This window comes from Dreissena polymorpha, chromosome 9, assembly GCF_020536995.1.
Source record: "Dreissena polymorpha isolate Duluth1 chromosome 9, UMN_Dpol_1.0, whole genome shotgun sequence".
In the NCBI taxonomy this organism is placed as follows: domain Eukaryota; kingdom Metazoa; phylum Mollusca; class Bivalvia; order Myida; family Dreissenidae; genus Dreissena; species Dreissena polymorpha.
Window position 1 is genome coordinate 7540620 of NC_068363.1, and position 11515 is coordinate 7552134.

Here is an 11515-nt window from a genome sequence, read left to right on the forward strand (position 1 = left end):
CATTGGATTATTTTATAAATTAGTTTCATGTATATGACAGTATTATTGCAGTCATTGATCTTGAGAATAAGACTCTAAACAAAATTTGCATTTCAAGTTACTATTGCATTGTTTTTTCTTAACGAAATCATAAAGACTAAATAAAGGTACGGGTTCTCGAATGTAACCCATCTATCTGTTACCTATTTGTAACATGTCCAATCCAGTGCCGCCATTGTATCTTAAAGGTGCTTATAATTGTCACCTAGTGGTGAAAAGTGGTTTGCAATTTCAAGATCCGAAACCGCGACCTCCCGCTATCAAGGCGAGTCCTTAACCGAGTAAGCTTACGCGGACGCTAACACAGTGTGTAAATCAGAAATTTATTTACAGTTCTGTGCGTCTGCACGACAAAATTTTATGTACAAACACTGCCCCTGTTCTCTTTCATGGGAAAAGTAAATAATATTGAGCCCGCGAATTCGCCAAAGAAATAATTTTGATCCAAAAAGACCAGTGCACGATGGCAAATAAGAAAAGTATCACCCGCCCTGCTTAAGTTAGGTAGTGTAACGTAATATTTAACTCAATCAATGGTATTGACAGTTCCGCTCGTCGTTATTCTAAAGACTTAAAACCGCCGTGGAGTAGTCAAAGTACTGACAGTACTGGTGTGACGATGCTTTTGAAGAGGATGGATATAAAAGCATCCGAGAAAGTAGTACCTGTGGGGAACTTGACCCACAATCGCACATTTTCGGCCCTTTCCGTCAAACATCAGATAAGTTCCTCGAAGGCAATAGTATGAATACAAATTTCGGAAGTGGTAATGCGGTTCTTCCTACGCGAGTCAAAATGTAAGCGAAATATGTACACAAAGCGGTAGTCTGTTAGGAATGTTTGAATTAACGAAGAAAATCGTGTATTGATGTAAGTTTTTTTAAGAAATGTGCAGAAAATATATTAAACAAGAGCTGTGTTCGTGAAACACAATGCCCTTTGCTGCGCCGCGTTAAAGCCATATAATTTACCTTTGACCTTAAAGGATGACCCTGACCTTTCACCATTCAAAATGTGCAGCTCCATGAGATACGCATGCATGCCAAATATGGAGTTGCTATCTTCAATATTGCAAAATTTGACCTTTGATCTTGACCTTGAAGAATGACCTTGACTTTTCACCAATCAAAATGTCCAGATCCATGAGATACGCATGCACGCCAAATATCGTGTTGCTTTTTTTAACATTGCAAAATTTGACCTTTGACCTTGAAGAATGTCCTTGACCTTTTGCCACTCAAAATGTGCAGCTCCATGAGATACGCATGCATGCCAAATATGGAGTTGCTATCTTCAATATTGCAAAATTTGACCTTAACCTTAAAGGATCTTGACCCTTCACCACTCAAAATGTGCAGCTCCATGAGATATGCATGAATGCCAAATATCAAGTTGCTATATTCAATATTGTAAAATTTTACCTTTGACCTTTACCTTGAAAGATGATATTGACCTTTCACCACTCAAAATGTGCAGCTCCATGAGATACGCATGCATGCCAAATATGGAGTTGCTTTTTTCAATATTGCAAAATTTGACCTTGGCCTTGAAGGATCTTGACCTTTCACAACTCAAAATGTGAAGCTCCATGAGATATACATGAATGCCAAATATCAAGTTACTATCTTCAATATTGCAAAATTTGACCTTTGACCTTGACCTTGAAGAATGACCTTAACATTTCACCACTCAAAATGTGCAGCTCCATGAGATACACATGCATGCCAAATATCAAAAACTATATGCCACCCTTCAGATGCGTAAAAAAGTTATGGCAAACAGTAAAGTTTTCGGACGGACGGACAGATGCCATATATTTGACCTTTGACCTTGAAGGATGACCTTGACCTTTCACGTTTCAAAATGTGCAGCTCCATAAGATACACATGCATGCCAAATATCAAGATGCTTACTTCAAAATTGATAAAGTGATGGCCAATGTAAATGTTTTTTGGACGGACAGACACCATATATTTGACATTTGACCTTAACCTTCACCTTTTACTACTCAAATTTTCCAATTTATGAGATACACATGCATGCAAAATATCAAGTTGTATCTTTAATATTGAAAAAGTTATGGCCAATCTTAAAGTTTTCGAATGGACGGACAGACGCCATATATGTGACATTTGACCTTGAAGGATGACCTTGACCTTCAACTTTTACCACTCAAAATGTTCAGCTCCATGAGATACACATGCATGCCTAATATCAAGTTGCTATCTTCAATATTGAAAAAGTTATGGCCAATGTTAAAGTTTTCGGACAGACGCCTTATATTTGACATTTGACCTTGAAGGATGACCTTGACCTTTTCGTTTCACACCTTAAAATGTGCAACTCCATGAGATGCACATGTATGCCAAATATAAAGTTGCTATGTTCAATATTGAAAAAGTTATGGCCATTAAAGTTTTCGGATGGACGGACGGACTTACACACTGACTTACTGACGGACAGTTCAACTGCTATATGCCACCATACCGGGGGAATAAAAAGCAATGGCGATATTTTTCTCAGCCACATAATTGTTAATAGTTTGATATCACAAAATGAAAGTGAAAGTAGAACTGTCAAAAATGACAACCTGTCAACGTGTTGTTTTTGCTGGCACGAGTGGGCGATTTCACTCAATGTGTTCACTTTTTTACCATAGGCTTTGTCAATGGCCTTTATAGTATGGGTAGCTTTGGTATTATTTATTGATATCACGTAACTGCATGATTGTGTATATGTTTACAATACACAAAGCATAAATAATGATATAAATATACTGATTGAGCTTATAATAATCTGAGAACTATAGTCAGGTCAATTAAGGACTTAAAATATAAATTTTTGTCCTGATTTCATGAAGACTTGACCATGCATGTCCTAGATTTCAAAATCAAGGCCCTGGTCTGACACATTGGTAACATAAACGTTAAACTGTTACCAGGCTTCTGAAATTAGATTGAACAATGTAGAAAATCTAAATCAGGCACTAATTGTTCTTGTTTTAAAAATAGTCTTAGATCAGTTGTGGCCACTGGGTAATGACCAATTTTTGCTTACTTGTCACACCCTTAAAACTTTCCACACTTCTATATTAGCAAATCTGGATTTAGGCGATCTTCATTGGTACATTTAAACTTTAGCTCTGTAACAAGATTGCTGGTAAAGTCAAGTCACATATTTAAATCTAGGCCAAGTCAAAATCAAAGTGTCAAAGACAAATGAAAGATGCGTTCATTAATTATTGTCCAGTTGTTAACTACTGCTGTGAGTTTTTATATAATATAACTGTTGAACATCATGTGAGAGAAAATTCACATTATCATTGTTAATCAGGTTTAGCAGCCTTTTAGATAACAAAGTTGGCTAGTTTTCAATATCGCTTCTGGGAATCAAACCCGTTGGGCTTTTAGGAAGATTCTGAAATTTTTCGATCCCTCGAGAGCAACCAAACCAAAATCAAGTCAAATATTGCAGACTCGGTTTTATCGCGTCGGTTCATGAGAGATAATGGAGCTCGATTGGTCATTGTCGGTTCTGGTACTACTTACATGTACCCCGGATACTCTTAAGTATACTTACATGTACCCCTGGTACTCTTATGGTACAGTAAATATACGTTATTGTACTCGGTCCATATAAGACTGTATCCGAGTTGTATTCGCGCCCAAAATCCGAAGTCGTAAAACGCACAATCGATTATCATTAAAAACTTCTCTTAAAAAACACTGCATCAACATGCTTTTTGAGTATGTGTTCCGATAATATAGATGCCATTTTACAGACAGTTGACATAAATATGAATTCATAATTAATACAAAAACAAGAGATGTGTTTGTCAGAAACACAATGCCCCTTACTGCGCCGCATTGATATAAAATTTCTATTTATCATTTGGCAGGTATAGAAATCATCTCCCTTTAAAGGGCATTACTTCCCTTGAATTTTGTCCAATCCAAGCACGGGTGGAGTGGGGGATGAGAAGGGTCTCACAGTCAAACATGACCATGTCAGACATCACTGACAACCAAGGCCTGTGGTTTAAAAGACAGCAAAGCCAGAGTTGTTGTTTTTTTCTTTTTCATAAAATGAAATAATCAAAATAATAAATATGTACAGTTACTGTGAAAAGAACTTCAATTCTTGGTAAGGAAATATATAATATGAGATTTATAATTATATAAATATCTTCCCTTGAAAATACTTGTCTGTAACAAATCTCTATTTTTAGTAGCAAATAATTAACAGCCGATACCGTGACTGTAGATTCACCACTCAAAATGTGCAGCTCCACGAGATACGCATGCATGCCAAATATATAAAGTGGCTATGTTCAATATTGAATAATGTTTTCCCTTTTTAAAGCTTATTACTTCCCTTAAATCTGTATTTTTTACCGTAGACCGTAAAGGATTACCTTGATCTTTTATCACAATGTGTTTGTCAGAAACACAATGCCGCCTACTGCGCCACTTTGATTTATTGAACAAAAAATATATACGTGGGCAGGTCAGATAACTATGTCCATTTAAAGCTTATTACTTCCCTTGATTTTGTTTTTTCGACCCTAGACCTTGAAGGATGATGTTCACCTTGAATGTTTACCACGCAAAATGTGCAGCTCCATGAGATACACATGCATGCCAAATATCAAGGTGCTATCTTCAATATTTAAAAAGTTATGGCCAATGTTAAAGTTTTTTTCGGACGGACGGAGAGACTGACATACTGACTGACGGACAGTTCAACTGCTATATGCCACTCTACCGGGGGCATAAAAATAGTCGACAACGACTGATTTAGGGTTTAATTTCCCAGGTACGTTTTAGTATATTTACCGTACCCGGGGTACATGTAAGTATACTTAAGAGTACACGGGGAACATGTAAGTAGTACCCAAGCCGACAATGAACAATCGAGCGATAATCGAAGGTGCAACATCTCTCACGCCCCCCTAGCATCGCCTTAAGCAGTATTCAATTCTCAACAGGAAAGTGCTGAAGTCATTGATCCCGAGGGACAAGAAAGAAAAAAGATTAATGTTCGAAATAAATAATTTGATTAATGACAATTCTATTATTTGAGCCAGGTCACAGGAAAAGCGCAGTCCAATCAGTATCCAATTAAATTATTTGTTATTGTCAGAAAACCGCTTTTAAGCAAACAGCTTTCAACCGACCGCAGGCTGATCTAGATCCAAAATGGCCACAATCGCCTTAATGTCTCTTTTACTGTGACACAGTTCATTTTACTTTAAAATGATAAAAAGTACTTACATAGAAGAAAGAGTACAAACCAGTAAAGAGTTTGAAATCAATGTTGAATTTCAGGACAGATTGGTGATCTGCAAATCCCCGATGAAATGTTGATACCGGGTATCATAGTCATTCAATAAGTCGCAAAATGCTCGATTACGATTTATAAAGCAAAATGTGACTTAAATTGATTACTAAAAATACCAGTATGCCATTTTGCCGTGTCAAGCTGTAACGATCCAGAAAGTCCTTCATTCACATCGAGTATATCCTTCGAATTCAATCAATTGTTGTCATTAGCGGAGATTTAGTAAATATAATACTTCATATATCCTAAATGACAGCTTCTAAATAGCGAAACAAGCCAATTTATGCTGTAAGAAAGTTTTGACACGAGACTCTCATGGGGGCGGCCATTGTTGAATGTTGAAACACGAACGACATGTCTGCAAGGGGAATGTAGAATTACCGAAATCCCCGCTACAAGTCGATATTTTTCAACAGAAGTGGGATATTGTTGTTAATTTTTTACTGTACCTCTGCTTTATAATATAAAAAAAGCCCCAGGTGAATTTTGGACACTTGAAGGTCTTTACAGCGGGGATTTCTGTACCTGATCGTGCTTGTGCAAATATGCGCTATGAATTCATACTGGGAATCCCAATAATAATGTTTATATTTTTGTTTTTCACGATCAAACTTGAATAAAAACAATGTTTCATCAGTGATTTCAGTGTGTTTTGCAATATTCTTTATTAATATCCGCAGTATTTTGATAAATTATCAATATTAAGGGAATTTCTGGGGATTTCGGTGGATTTCTGGGGATTTCGGGGGATTACGGTAATTACGGGGATTTCGGTATTTCTACACACCGAGCATTATCTCAATCGGACTGGCTCGGTCTTTTACATAGGTCGCTCTTGTGAAGATTTTTTTGATGGTATCATACCTTAGACGATGCTGAAACAACATCGTCAATAAAAAATCAATAATGTATCTTTGAACAAGCATTTTTTTTATTTCAGTCTCATCCATTTATATTTATGCAATATGGTATATACAAGATATAGAAAGAAATATCTTTAAAAAAGTTTTACGGCGTTGATTGTGGTTGATGTAAGATAAAGAACAGAAATACACAAGAAGAATGGAAATTTCAGTCTCATCCATTTATATATATGATAAAGTAAATACAAGATATAGAAAGAAATATCTTTAAAAAAGTTTTACGGCGTTGATTGTGGTTGCTGTAAGATAAAGAACAGAAATACACAAGAAGAATGGAAATTAAATGAAAATATAGGAGTCAATGACCACACATGAATCAACCGTAAATATTTGAAATATTAATACGCGCGTTCTTCGAACAGACATGGTGTAGTGGTTTTTCGGACATACATGTAGCTATTTGATTCGATTGTCAATAGTATTGTGAATCATCGCGCTCATGCTTAATAAATTGGTCGCTATGGTAGAATAATTCTTATTAAATTAATCAAAACTAAGACTTATCATGGAATTATTAAAAAAATATTTTATTGACATACCATTATTATATCACCGAATATTTGCCATAAAGATATGTCTGGTCATGTCACCGGGTTAACGCAATAGAGTTTTTATAATGAGTCTTGTACTGACCGCGAACTGAACTTTATACTTTGCGAGATGGAATACAATGCATTAAAGTGAGGTCACGATTCCACTGCTGGAATGACGGTTTGTTTAAAGCTTTATACTTTTACATGTTTTTTTTCGGTGTTTCAAAACAATCTAATATATTTTGGTCAAAACTAATATCAGGATAGGGAACAACAGTATTTATATGATCTAAAATATACGTGATCTCAGAATGCAATACGGTAGTAATAACTTAATATTAGAACACAGCCTTGAAGTACAAACGCTATGGCGCTGACAATCTTCTAAATGTAAAGGGGCACACACAAACTGTATTGAAGTCGCGAGTTGAGTGATCTATCCCTCAAGCCATTTTATACGAGATAATGTAGATTTATGCTGAACACGCATTTAACATCGTTACAAAGACGCGGTCGTCTAGCCGATGTTCTAAGGAATTATGCTCCAATCAGCCAATGAAATAAATGAAGTGTATTCATTCTGATCTAGCCGCGAGAAATTTTTAGTGAATTGTATTTGACACTTACAAAGGTCTGGTAAGGTGAAAAGCTGGCTAAGACAGCTACATCGAAAAATATATACGGCGTTGATAGTGGTTGAAGTTGGTGAAAAGTAAGGAGTTCAATGAATGAGATCAAAGACAGCGAATGTCTTTTTCTGTGCAGTTCTTAGCTGCATCAGCACTCTGGATCAGCAGACGATTTATTTCATAAATCAATCTCTGGGTTAATGGTCGCCATCTTTCGAACTACTTTCAAAAGTACAACAACAACAATAACAGTAGAAGACAATTTTAATTGCGAAAAGTTGAAAAATTGAGTACATGTGTCACGGTTGTTGAGTGAAATAGTGTTATTTTCAACTGTGTATGAAGCATGTGAACTGGTAGTGGAATAACCGAATTGTTGGTGGAAATGGAATTTAGAAATATATCTAATAATTGAATTCATCATCGTGTAGAATAATCATCAGCATCATTTCTGTGGAACATTGCACAATTCAAAAAACAAGTGTTTCATAGCTATGGTGCTTTTGACATAGTTCACTAACCATCAAGACTGAAATGATTCATGCACACAGGTAAAGTAAATAATTTAATTTGTGCAGAATGTTTATTTTTTACAAATTATTATTTAATTTGACCAATTTATTTTAGATTGATTGCACTGAAACTCAAAGTCTAAAGCTTAGTAAGACACTTAAGCCAGTTTTCTGAGAAGAAACAATACTTGTTCAGAGTATAGCAGGATCATGCGGCCTCTGGTTTATTTATTTGGCCTCGGCCTTTAACCTGGGTCGCTTTGATTTCAGGTGTTTAGCCCCCATATCAACAAGGCTCTCGACCCTATATGTAGTTATTCATATTGTTTAAAGATTTTGAGAACCCTCACTCGGTGCCAGTGGGGATAAAACAGGGACCTTCTTATAGCTAGATGAATGCATCAAATATGCCAGCAACACTTTATAATCAATAACTTTATAATTGATGATTCTGTTCTTTTAAAGGGATCTTTTCACGCTTTGGTAAATTGACAAAATTGAAAAAAGTTGTTTCAGATTCGCAAATTTTCGTTTTAGTTATGATATTTGTGAGGAAACAGTAATACTGAACATTTACCATGGTCTAATATAGCCATTATATGCATCTTTTGACGATTTTAAAACCTAAAAATTATAAAGCGTTGCAACGCGAAACGATTGAATAATTTGGAGAGTTCTGTTTTTGTCGTTAAATTTTGTGAAACTAAGAAGATTGCTTATATAAGGTATAAAATACGTCAAGGATGTGTACTCGGCGGAATAGCTCAGTAGGCTAAAGCGTTTTTACTTCAGGACTCTAGCAGGACTCCAGGGGTCACTGGTTCGAAACCTGCTCCGGGCAATGTTCTTTTCCTTTTTTTAATTTTATTCTTGATTTTTTACTGGAGCTTTTACGATCCAATGTTTACATTTATCAATATAAAGCATTTAATGAATAAGTTAAAAAATGCCAAAATCTGTGAAAAGGCCCCTTTAACTACATTACTCATTTACCAAAACAATGTGAAACACATTTTTATGCCCCCAAAGGAGGGCATATAGTGATCGCACTGTCCGTCTGTCTATCCATCACACTTTGCATTTAGGTTTCGAAAAAATGCTCATAACTTCTATGTCGCTTCAGATGTAACATTCATATTTGGTATGCATGTGTATATGGACAAGGCCTTCCCATACACACACAAATTTTGACCCCTTTGACCTTGAACTTAGGGTCGGCTTTTAGGTTTTGAAAAATGCTCATAACTTCTATTAAAGCGTTTATCGGGGGCGTATGTCATCCTACGGAGACAGCTCTTGTTTTTGCTACTGTCCTCTGCACAAACCATGATATATCTGCATATATGCCTCCAACCAAATCAGTAAAACTATTTGTCACTTAATTACAGTAAACTTATTGCATGTTAACTTTTCAACAATATATATATACATGTATATATAATTATATATAACAGATCTTGAAAAAAACTCACATCAAACTTCAAATTGTTTTAGTAAATTATAGGCTTTAATTGGTATTGTGACATTGACACCACTCATGCATGCGACTATACAATTATACAACTATGGAGCACATTATTTATGAGAAATTCCAATACATCAACATATCGTCTCAGATTTAAGGCAGATAATCTAGTGCTTTTTTGCTGCCATTTTTACTATAACACATTTTTTTCATTTTATGTTATGATGCATTGATCTTGTTTCTAAATTAACCAAGCAATCATGTTAAACTTTTGAAGAAAGATGTTGTCTGATAAATATAGAAAATATAATAACTACAAAGTGAACAAAATTCAGTTGAATACTGTGACCAACAAAGATTTGCCAAAGAGCAATTGAGATCATGATTTAAATTAAATACAAGTAAAATGAAAGTCTGCCTATTGGATCCCAGTTAAGACTTATTTGTCAAATCTGCACATTAATTTTCCCTTAGCCATGTAGAATTGGGGATTAAATACCATCAAGTCATGTAAAAAGGAGCAGGGTATAGCACGCTGCTATTGATTTCTTGAGCTTTCACATGAATGTTACGGGTAATTTTCATACAACAAATGATATTATGTAGTGTAATGATAAAGCATTATGAGCACAAATTATATCTCTTACTAGTGGTGCAAAAATCATTTAAGTGTCACATTTCAAAAGAAAATTTATATAAAAAGGTATTATTAATTGTTTAAACGTTATAAAAGGTTATTTCAATACACTAAAGCATTTAATTACAAGAACAAGTGCATTTTATGTCCATTACAATACATGTAACAGTATTGGCATTGTATTTATCTGCATTTGATGTGCATTTAATACACTTAAAAATGCAGACAAGACACACTTCTAACAGAAACAAATGTATTTTTTTCTGCATTTTTCCAGCATTAATACTCTTCAAGTGTATTTTTTATCATCCCAAATACACTTTACCAGGAAAAAGGTATGTTAAAATGCATTTTTAGTTTGTTTTAAGTATATTTTCAAATGCATTAAGACACTCTTTTCTTTTGCAAAAAATGTTAAACAAAAACTTGAAAATATTTAATATACTAAAGTGTAGTAATAATTAAAGTTTTGTATGAGCATCAAAAACAGTGTCAAATTCATACCAGTGCCTATTTAGTAGCAGTAGGCCTTATATGGTCTACTTGTGGTAGAAATAATGCATTTTTTGTAATACAACATACATAAATTAAAAAATATAGCTGCCCATACAGTTCAATACAATGTTCAATTAACTACACTATGCAAAGTTGAAATATGACATCAAGCTTGGAATAATCTTTTCAATAATGAATAATATGCTGTTTTAATTTATAAGTGAAATAGACACTTGCATATAAAAACTGATTTTAAATCAAAACTAAATGTTTAATTTGATTTTTAGCTCCACTGGCCAAAGGTCCTGTGTCCATCGTGCATCCATGCATAAACTTTTCCTTTAAACATCTTCTCCTAAACTACTGGTCCAATTCTGATGAAATTTCTTAGGAATGTTCCTGGGGTGTACCTCTTTCAAATTTGTTCAAATTAATCCCCTGGGGTCAAATTTGACTCTGCCTTGGGGGTCACAAAATTGAAAATTTGCTTAAATAAGGCCTATTTTGTGAAAACTTTCAAAATCTCCCGTCCATAACCATTGGGCCTAGGGCTATCAAATTTGGTATGTAGAGACATCTAATAGTCCTCTACCAAATTTGTTCAAATTATACCCCTGGGGTCAAATTTAACCCTGCCCCGGGGTCACAAAATTGAACATATGCTTATATAGGGTATATTTTGTGAAAACTTTACAAATCTTCTCGTCCATAACCATTGGGCCTAGGGCTACCAAATTTGATATGTAGTGGCATCTTATAGTCCTCTACCAAATTTGTTCAAATTATGCCCCTGGGGTCAAGTTTGACCCTGCCCCGAGGGTCACAAAATTGAACATATGCTTATATAAGGCCTATTTTGTGAAAACTTCAAAAAAAATCTTGTCAATAACAATCCGGCCTAGGGCTATTAAATTTGGTATATAGTGACATCTAATAGTCCTC